This window comes from Schistocerca piceifrons, chromosome 1 (genome assembly GCF_021461385.2).
Source record: "Schistocerca piceifrons isolate TAMUIC-IGC-003096 chromosome 1, iqSchPice1.1, whole genome shotgun sequence".
In the NCBI taxonomy this organism is placed as follows: Eukaryota; Metazoa; Arthropoda; class Insecta; order Orthoptera; family Acrididae; genus Schistocerca; species Schistocerca piceifrons.
The window spans coordinates 906,087,946-906,097,568 of record NC_060138.1 but is presented as its reverse complement, the minus strand read 5'-3'; the positions used below and the strand labels follow the sequence as shown (position 1 = coordinate 906,097,568).

Genomic DNA, 9,623 nt, shown 5'->3' with positions numbered 1-9,623 from the left:
TCTATTGATTATCAGGACATTTGGATGAACTGATGCCCCAAACTATACTCAAGCCACCTGCGAAAACGGCGTGAAGCTTCGTCAGGTAGCTTTAGAGACGGTTTTATAGATTTAGTGTTAGTCGAACTATAGATATCACTCTGGGGAATACAATGGTCCTGTTGAAGTTTGAAAGCGAAAATCGAAGCAAAAATTTATATACTAGAATTTATATGTTTTCACTTTCAGTTATTGTTAGTTACTGTACATAAATTAATATAAGATTTCAGATGGTAAAATTTAACTTTAATAATATTTGTAATGCTTATTTCTTTTCTAAATAATTTCATTGTATTTTTCAATGTTACATAAAAACTGATGTCATTGATGCTGCGTAGGCCTACTCCTATGACAACAAAAGCAAAAAAAAATTAACAAGATAATATTGGATTTGAACACCAGGGCAGAAATTCAGAACTGTATTCTAGCTACTGCGCTACCAACTTACTTCGTGTAACACTGTGTGATTTGGTGCAAACAGCATCGAAATATTGATTCATTTTCTCGGAAAGTGTTGAGTTTTGGCACCTAAAACAAAGTAAGTTTCCCTTTATTTTCGCCCTATTTCACCAAGCGAAGTTTCGACTCTATCAGAGGGCGCCATAGCGCGGGTTCCCAGTGTTAGTGCTATTGTGCTATTTGTTCTTTGCTATATCACGTAAAGAAGAATATGTTAATAGCTAAAGCTCGGGGCATCATGAATGTCAAACCTTATTGAGGTAAACATTCATTTCAGTACTTCTCACTGAATCGTTGTGGTTAACAAACGGCATCGCTCCGTAATTGATGACGTTATCTGCGCATCGTCAGCTTATTGTCTCTGCAGAGAAAGAGGACAAATTATGATGAATGAGGACAGTACCTTTTAGTGTCTTGTCAGTGGCTGTAATGAGGAATTTTGTTATAAGACTGCGCCTGGCAGATTACGGAGGACAGTTTTCAGTATTCCGGTAGCTAGCAAACGTAGAAGAAAAATATGGGTGCCGGAAAGACTACGACATATATACGTACGTAAACGCCAACAGAACGTTCTCGGCATGAAGTAACATTTTGAATTTATACTGTGCTACAGGCTACATTTGTCAAAATGCGATGGTGGTGTAATGGTCAGCATAGTTGCCTTCCAAGCAGTTGATCCGGGTTCGATTCCCGGCCATCGCATTTATTTTAATTAATGAAGTTAACGTTGTACGTTCTGGTAGTTCAGCAAGATCAAACAAAACATCATATTCACCCATTGAAATTTAGCTGAATGTATTAAATAGCAACCTTATGTCTGACTTTTTTTCTTACATTATGTTAAGTCGGTAGTAAACTCGTACATTTATTCAAATATATGAGTTTCGTCGAATGCGGCATACTCTTTAGGAAGAGAATTTCTTATTCGTAGCGTGTGTTCCGTGCGAAAGTACACTAAGTTCTGAAATAAATGTAACGAAAGTTTATGTCATCGTTTTACAGGACACAGATAACCGCTCCCGTTCTGACCATACACACAGTGAACAATGACGCATTTTCGATTTTTCCCTCGTATCCTGCCTAGGCAGCAGCGGTCCTACGAGACGATCCTCGACGGTAGCATCTTTAAGAGGATTAGAAGCGTCTAGTAAGGACATACAGCATTTAATTCGGAGGCAATAAGGTTCAGCTTCTCCGAATCGAGGGTATCCGATTTTGACAAACGGTTATTTAGAAAATCAATTTCACTCCATAAGATGTGTATGGATTACAGTTTTCTTTCCTTCAGAATGCAGTTTTCGTTGAAACAGACTCAAAACTACGCACAGTGCCAACGACTTATGGACAAGACTGAAGGATAGTCTTGGGTGAAATCATCAGAGTGTCACTCTCGATGGCTGTACTAGATTTACGCACCTTCAGAAAACATAATATTCCCATGTAAATGTTAGATAACGAAATTCAATTGACATTGACGGCTTATGGCAGGCTTTTCCAAATGAAGCAGGACTGCAAGGGGTGTTAGCAACGTATACCCATTTAAATGTCTTTAGCTTTTTTTTTTTTTTTAAAAAAAAAGAACATGCCCCGTCTTACACAAATGTCTTGCATAAATGTGAAAGTTTTTCAGGCCCTGATCATGATAACAGTTCAAAGCTGTGCTATGTGCGGCAAAGTTTGTCACTTACGAGTGCAGAATCCTTCGCAAAAGATTGTAACGGAAACAACATACCAATATCCAAATTCTGATTTGATCCATTATAAATGGTTTTTGAAAGCCTGCGACTGTAGATACAATAGGTTTGTTTATAAATAAATAAATCTTCTGCTACCAGTCACGATTTTCTTTATTTTACTATTTGCACGACGCGTTTCGAGAAATAATTCCCATTTTCAAGTGCGTTTTTATGATGTGTGTTAAGCCATTTCTTTTGATGTTGTCAGTGTGTGTGAGTCTGCTTCGTTTTGTTGACTTTTACTGTAATACATAAGAAACGCGATTTTTAGTTGGGTATCAATATTTTCGGTGAGGTTAGTGGCTAAGGTTTGAGAACAATTTGTACTTACAATTTTCTAATGGTCCATTTGTGTAGAGAGTCACACACACTTAACATCACACACAACTTGTACATTTTACACATCGAAAATATCTTACATAAACAAAACAGTTACAAAGATCTTCTTATAGGTAGTTCACAGAGATAACATTATAGGTCTTCCACAGATTATGATATGCTTTTGTACAGAGGTTAATTTATCTTTACAATTTGGCTCATGAATTACTTATACTGATTTTACAATTGTGCTTATTTCTATGTTTTACTTTTTTATTTAAGTATATTATCGAAACATCTGAAGAAATTCACTGATTCACTTTCAAGTTTTTCATTTAATATTTTATCTTCATATTTTCTGTAATGTGAATATATCTCCAGTTCTTCAAGCAAATCCATTTTATGTCCTTTATCTAGTCGGTGGAGTACTTTGACATTTTGCTCTATTTTTCCAAATGGGTGTCCTGTATTATGTATGTGTGTTGCTATTGCTGATGTAGCGTGTTTGTTGTGGGTGTATGCTCTAATGTGCTCTGTGTACCTGGTGTTGATATTTCGGCCTGTTTGTCCTATGTAGAACTTGGAGCATTCCTGGCATGTTACCTTGTATATTCCAGAGTCTGAATATGGATCATGATTACACTTTATATTATGTATTAGTTTTTGGTGTAGTTTATTGGATGTAGAAAACCCAATTTTTACTCTGTGATTTTTGAAAATATTTGCAATCTTCTGTGATACATTGCCTATGTATGGAATGCTAGATATATATTTGTTTTTCTCTTTTTCTTCTGTGGTGCAGTTTGTACCTGGGTTTCTCTTCATTTTGTCTAAGATTGTGTCAACCATGGAAGCATTGTAACCATTGGCAACTGCAATCTTCTTCACTGTGTTTATTTCTTGTTGTATATTTTCTTGGTTCAATGGTATTTTTGTTGCCCTATGCAGCATTGACCTGTAAGCTGCCTGTTTATGAATATTTGGGTGACATGAGGTTGCAGGGATTGTGGTGTCAGTCATTGTGTTTTTCCTATAAATTTTGAATATGCATGTGTTGTTGTGTCTTGTAATATTTAGGTCCAGAAAGTTGATACTTTTATTTTGCTCATGTTCCACTGTAAATTTGATTTTCTCATTTAGATTATTGAAATGATTAAGAATGTCTGTGATGTCGTTGGTATCTCCCTTCACTAAAAGTAGTGTGTCATCTACATATCTCCTATAAAATTCTATTTTCCTTAGGCAGGGTTCCTGCCTGTCAAATAATTTTTGTTCTAAGTGATTTATGTATATGTCAGCTATGGTACCGGATATGCACGATCCCATTGCTAGGCCATCTGGTTGCTTATAAATGTTGTCATTAAAGGTGAAGTAGTTGTAACTTAGGGTTAGCTGAAGGAGTTCCATAAATTCGACAACCTCTGTGTATGAAAGTTTCTTGTGTTGCATAAGGTTCTTTTGTATTACTGTTAGAGCTTCTTGTATGGGTATGTTTGAATAAAGGTTGGTGATGTCAAGTGATATAAACTGTGCATCTTGGGGGAGCTTTCTGGTTCTTAGTTCTTTGGCTAGAATCATGCTGTTTTTTATGGCATATGTTGTTTCATATGTATAATTTTTCACCAGTATGTTATTCAGTTTTTGAGACAGTTTGTATGCTGGGCTGTTTATAGAGTTGACCACAGGACGTATCGGGTATCCATTTTTGTGTATTTTTGGCTGTGCTCTTAGGCGTGGTGCTTTTGGATTCATACATGTAAGGTATTTCTTTTCAGTTTCTGTCAACAGGAAATGGGTGTTCTTTAATTGTTCCTTAATTTTACTTTGGAATTGTTTGGTTGGGTCTTTTTCAATGTGCTGAATGTTATTAGTAGCAAAAAATTCATTTGTTCTGTCTATGTTAAAGAACACCCATTTCCTGTTGACAGAAACTGAAAAGAAATACCTTACATGTATGAATCCAAAAGCACCACGCCTAAGAGCACAGCCAAAAATACACAAAAATGGATACCCGATACGTCCTGTGGTCAACTCTATAAACAGCCCAGCATACAAACTGTCTCAAAAACTGAATAACATACTGGTGAAAAATTATACATATGAAACAACATATGCCATAAAAAACAGCATGATTCTAGCCAAAGAACTAAGAACCAGAAAGCTCCCCCAAGATGCACAGTTTATATCACTTGACATCACCAACCTTTATTCAAACATACCCATACAAGAAGCTCTAACAGTAATACAAAAGAACCTTATGCAACACAAGAAACTTTCATACACAGAGGTTGTCGAATTTATGGAACTCCTTCAGCTAACCCTAAGTTACAACTACTTCACCTTTAATGACAACATTTATAAGCAACCAGATGGCCTAGCAATGGGATCGTGCATATCCGGTACCATAGCTGACATATACATAAATCACTTAGAACAAAAATTATTTGACAGGCAGGAACCCTGCCTAAGGAAAATAGAATTTTATAGGAGATATGTAGATGACACACTACTTTTAGTGAAGGGAGATACCAACGACATCACAGACATTCTTAATCATTTCAATAATCTAAATGAGAAAATCAAATTTACAGTGGAACATGAGCAAAATAAAAGTATCAACTTTCTGGACCTAAATATTACAAGACACAACAACACATGCATATTCAAAATTTATAGGAAAAACACAATGACTGACACCACAATCCCTGCAACCTCATGTCACCCAAATATTCATAAACAGGCAGCTTACAGGTCAATGCTGCATAGGGCAACAAAAATACCATTGAACCAAGAAAATATACAACAAGAAATAAACACAGTGAAGAAGATTGCAGTTGCCAATGGTTACAATGCTTCCATGGTTGACACAATCTTAGACAAAATGAAGAGAAACCCAGGTACAAACTGCACCACAGAAGAAAAAGAGAAAAACAAATATATATCTAGCATTCCATACATAGGCAATGTATCACAGAAGATTGCAAATATTTTCAAAAATCACAGAGTAAAAATTGGGTTTTCTACATCCAATAAACTACACCAAAAACTAATACATAATATAAAGTGTAATCATGATCCATATTCAGACTCTGGAATATACAAGGTAACATGCCAGGAATGCTCCAAGTTCTACATAGGACAAACAGGCCGAAATATCAACACCAGGTACACAGAGCACATTAGAGCATACACCCACAACAAACACGCTACATCAGCAATAGCAACACACATACATAATACAGGACACCCATTTGGAAAAATAGAGCAAAATGTCAAAGTACTCCACCGACTAGATAAAGGACATAAAATGGATTTGCTTGAAGAACTGGAGATATATTCACATTACAGAAAATATGAAGATAAAATATTAAATGAAAAACTTGAAAGTGAATCAGTGAATTTCTTCAGATGTTTCGATAATATACTTAAATAAAAAAGTAAAACATAGAAATAAGCACAATTGTAAAATCAGTATAAGTAATTCATGAGCCAAATTGTAAAGATAAATTAACCTCTGTACAAAAGCATATCATAATCTGTGGAAGACCTATAATGTTATCTCTGTGAACTACCTATAAGAAGATCTTTGTAACTGTTTTGTTTATGTAAGATATTTTCGATGTGTAAAATGTACAAGTTGTGTGTGATGTTAAGTGTGTGTGACTCTCTACACAAATGGACCATTAGAAAATTGTAAGTACAAATTGTTCTCAAACCTTAGCCACTAACCTCACCGAAAATATTGATACCCAACTAAAAATCGCGTTTCTTATGTATTACAGTAAAAGTCAACAAAACGAAGCAGACTCACACACACTGACAACATCAAAAGAAATGGCTTAACACACATCATAAAAACGCACTTGAAAATGGGAATTATTTCTCGAAACGCGTCGTGCAAATAGTAAAATAAAGAAAATCGTGACTGGTAGCAGAAGATTTATTTATTTATAAACAAACCTATTGTATCTACAGTCGCAGGCTTTCAAAAACCATTTATAATGGATCAAATCAGATTATTAGTGCCAAGCCAGGCAATGAAAGCTATATATAAATACAAAAACCTCAAAATGAAAGTACTAAAAACAGTTGCACACATAAGATTCAACAAGCACTGTCAACAACTAGGCATAATTCCGAAATATATAAAAGTGAAAATATGTTCTAGCAGCAACATAGCAAAACTTATAAAACATAAAGCAGAAAAACTCTGGCTGAAAACCGAAATAAGGCAGTTACATAAGAAAAAGGACTTACTAAACAGAAAGCTACTCAACATGCAGATAGAAGCAGCAAACAACATGGAACCCACAGTTTATGACAGAATTTGCAGGCATATCCAGGAAATAGTCGACAAGGAGTACTTGACGATTTGCAACAGACATAACAAGAAACTACAGACCTTGACATCCAAACAAGACAAGAGATCCAACCTTGAGATAACTGACAAAAACAAACACACATTTTACAGTAGAGTGGTAAACAACACTGACATAAAGTTCAACCAAAGAGAAAACGATCTACTCCAAAAAGGACTAAAATACAATGTAGAACCTAATCTCAATAACCATACACTGAAACAGGTTATAGCTGCAACTAAAAGTGCAGCAGATGCTGCAAAATTAAATTCAAATACAAAAGCAGCAATAGGTCACAAAGTAAGCAAGCTTCTTGAGAAAGAAATGAATAAAGATAAGTTTAGATCTAAATATACAATAAGTGATACAAAAACTTTAAAATCTATAAATAATAAACTGAAAAACAACCAATCCATAGTTGTAAAGTCAGACAAAAGTAATACATTAGTTGTGATGAAAGAAAAAGAATACATAGACAGAACAAATGAATTTTTTGCTACTAATAACATTCAGCACATTGAAAAAGACCCAACCAAACAATTCCAAAGTAAAATTAAGGAACAATTAAAGAACACCCATTTCCTGTTGACAGAAACTGAAAAGAAATACCTTACATGTATGAATCCAAAAGCACCACGCCTAAGAGCACAGCCAAAAATACACAAAAATGGATACCCGATACGTCCTGTGGTCAACTCTATAAACAGCCCAGCATACAAACTGTCTCAAAAACTGAATAACATACTGGTGAAAAATTATACATATGAAACAACATATGCCATAAAAAACAGCATGATTCTAGCCAAAGAACTAAGAACCAGAAAGCTCCCCCAAGATGCACAGTTTATATCACTTGACATCACCAACCTTTATTCAAACATACCCATACAAGAAGCTCTAACAGTAATACAAAAGAACCTTATGCAACACAAGAAACTTTCATACACAGAGGTTGTCGAATTTATGGAACTCCTTCAGCTAACCCTAAGTTACAACTACTTCACCTTTAATGACAACATTTATAAGCAACCAGATGGCCTAGCAATGGGATCGTGCATATCCGGTACCATAGCTGACATATACATAAATCACTTAGAACAAAAATTATTTGACAGGCAGGAACCCTGCCTAAGGAAAATAGAATTTTATAGGAGATATGTAGATGACACACTACTTTTAGTGAAGGGAGATACCAACGACATCACAGACATTCTTAATCATTTCAATAATCTAAATGAGAAAATCAAATTTACAGTGGAACATGAGCAAAATAAAAGTATCAACTTTCTGGACCTAAATATTACAAGACACAACAACACATGCATATTCAAAATTTATAGGAAAAACACAATGACTGACACCACAATCCCTGCAACCTCATGTCACCCAAATATTCATAAACAGGCAGCTTACAGGTCAATGCTGCATAGGGCAACAAAAATACCATTGAACCAAGAAAATATACAACAAGAAATAAACACAGTGAAGAAGATTGCAGTTGCCAATGGTTACAATGCTTCCATGGTTGACACAATCTTAGACAAAATGAAGAGAAACCCAGGTACAAACTGCACCACAGAAGAAAAAGAGAAAAACAAATATATATCTAGCATTCCATACATAGGCAATGTATCACAGAAGATTGCAAATATTTTCAAAAATCACAGAGTAAAAATTGGGTTTTCTACATCCAATAAACTACACCAAAAACTAATACATAATATAAAGTGTAATCATGATCCATATTCAGACTCTGGAATATACAAGGTAACATGCCAGGAATGCTCCAAGTTCTACATAGGACAAACAGGCCGAAATATCAACACCAGGTACACAGAGCACATTAGAGCATACACCCACAACAAACACGCTACATCAGCAATAGCAACACACATACATAATACAGGACACCCATTTGGAAAAATAGAGCAAAATGTCAAAGTACTCCACCGACTAGATAAAGGACATAAAATGGATTTGCTTGAAGAACTGGAGATATATTCACATTACAGAAAATATGAAGATAAAATATTAAATGAAAAACTTGAAAGTGAATCAGTGAATTTCTTCAGATGTTTCGATAATATACTTAAATAAAAAAGTAAAACATAGAAATAAGCACAATTGTAAAATCAGTATAAGTAATTCATGAGCCAAATTGTAAAGATAAATTAACCTCTGTACAAAAGCATATCATAATCTGTGGAAGACCTATAATGTTATCTCTGTGAACTACCTATAAGAAGATCTTTGTAACTGTTTTGTTTATGTAAGATATTTTCGATGTGTAAAATGTACAAGTTGTGTGTGATGTTAAGTGTGTGTGACTCTCTACACAAATGGACCATTAGAAAATTGTAAGTACAAATTGTTCTCAAACCTTAGCCACTAACCTCACCGAAAATATTGATACCCAACTAAAAATCGCGTTTCTTATGTATTACAGTAAAAGTCAACAAAACGAAGCAGACTCACACACACTGACAACATCAAAAGAAATGGCTTAACACACATCATAAAAACGCACTTGAAAATGGGAATTATTTCTCGAAACGCGTCGTGCAAATAGTAAAATAAAGAAAATCGTGACTGGTAGCAGAAGATTTATTTATTTATAAACAAACCTATTGTATCTACAGTCGCAGGCTTTCAAAAACCATTTATAATGGATCAAATCAGATTATTAGTGCCAAGCCAGGCAATGAAAGCTATA

General features: G+C 34.8%; 1 non-coding gene across 1 annotated transcript; it reads left to right on the top strand.

Annotated features, from left to right (window-relative positions):
* The first annotated feature begins 1,128 nt into the window (after positions 1-1,128).
* Positions 1,129-1,200, top strand: Trnag-ucc. Its single transcript has one exon. It is a non-coding gene; the product is annotated as a tRNA-Gly (tRNA).
* Positions 1,201-9,623: the final 8,423 nt, after the last annotated feature.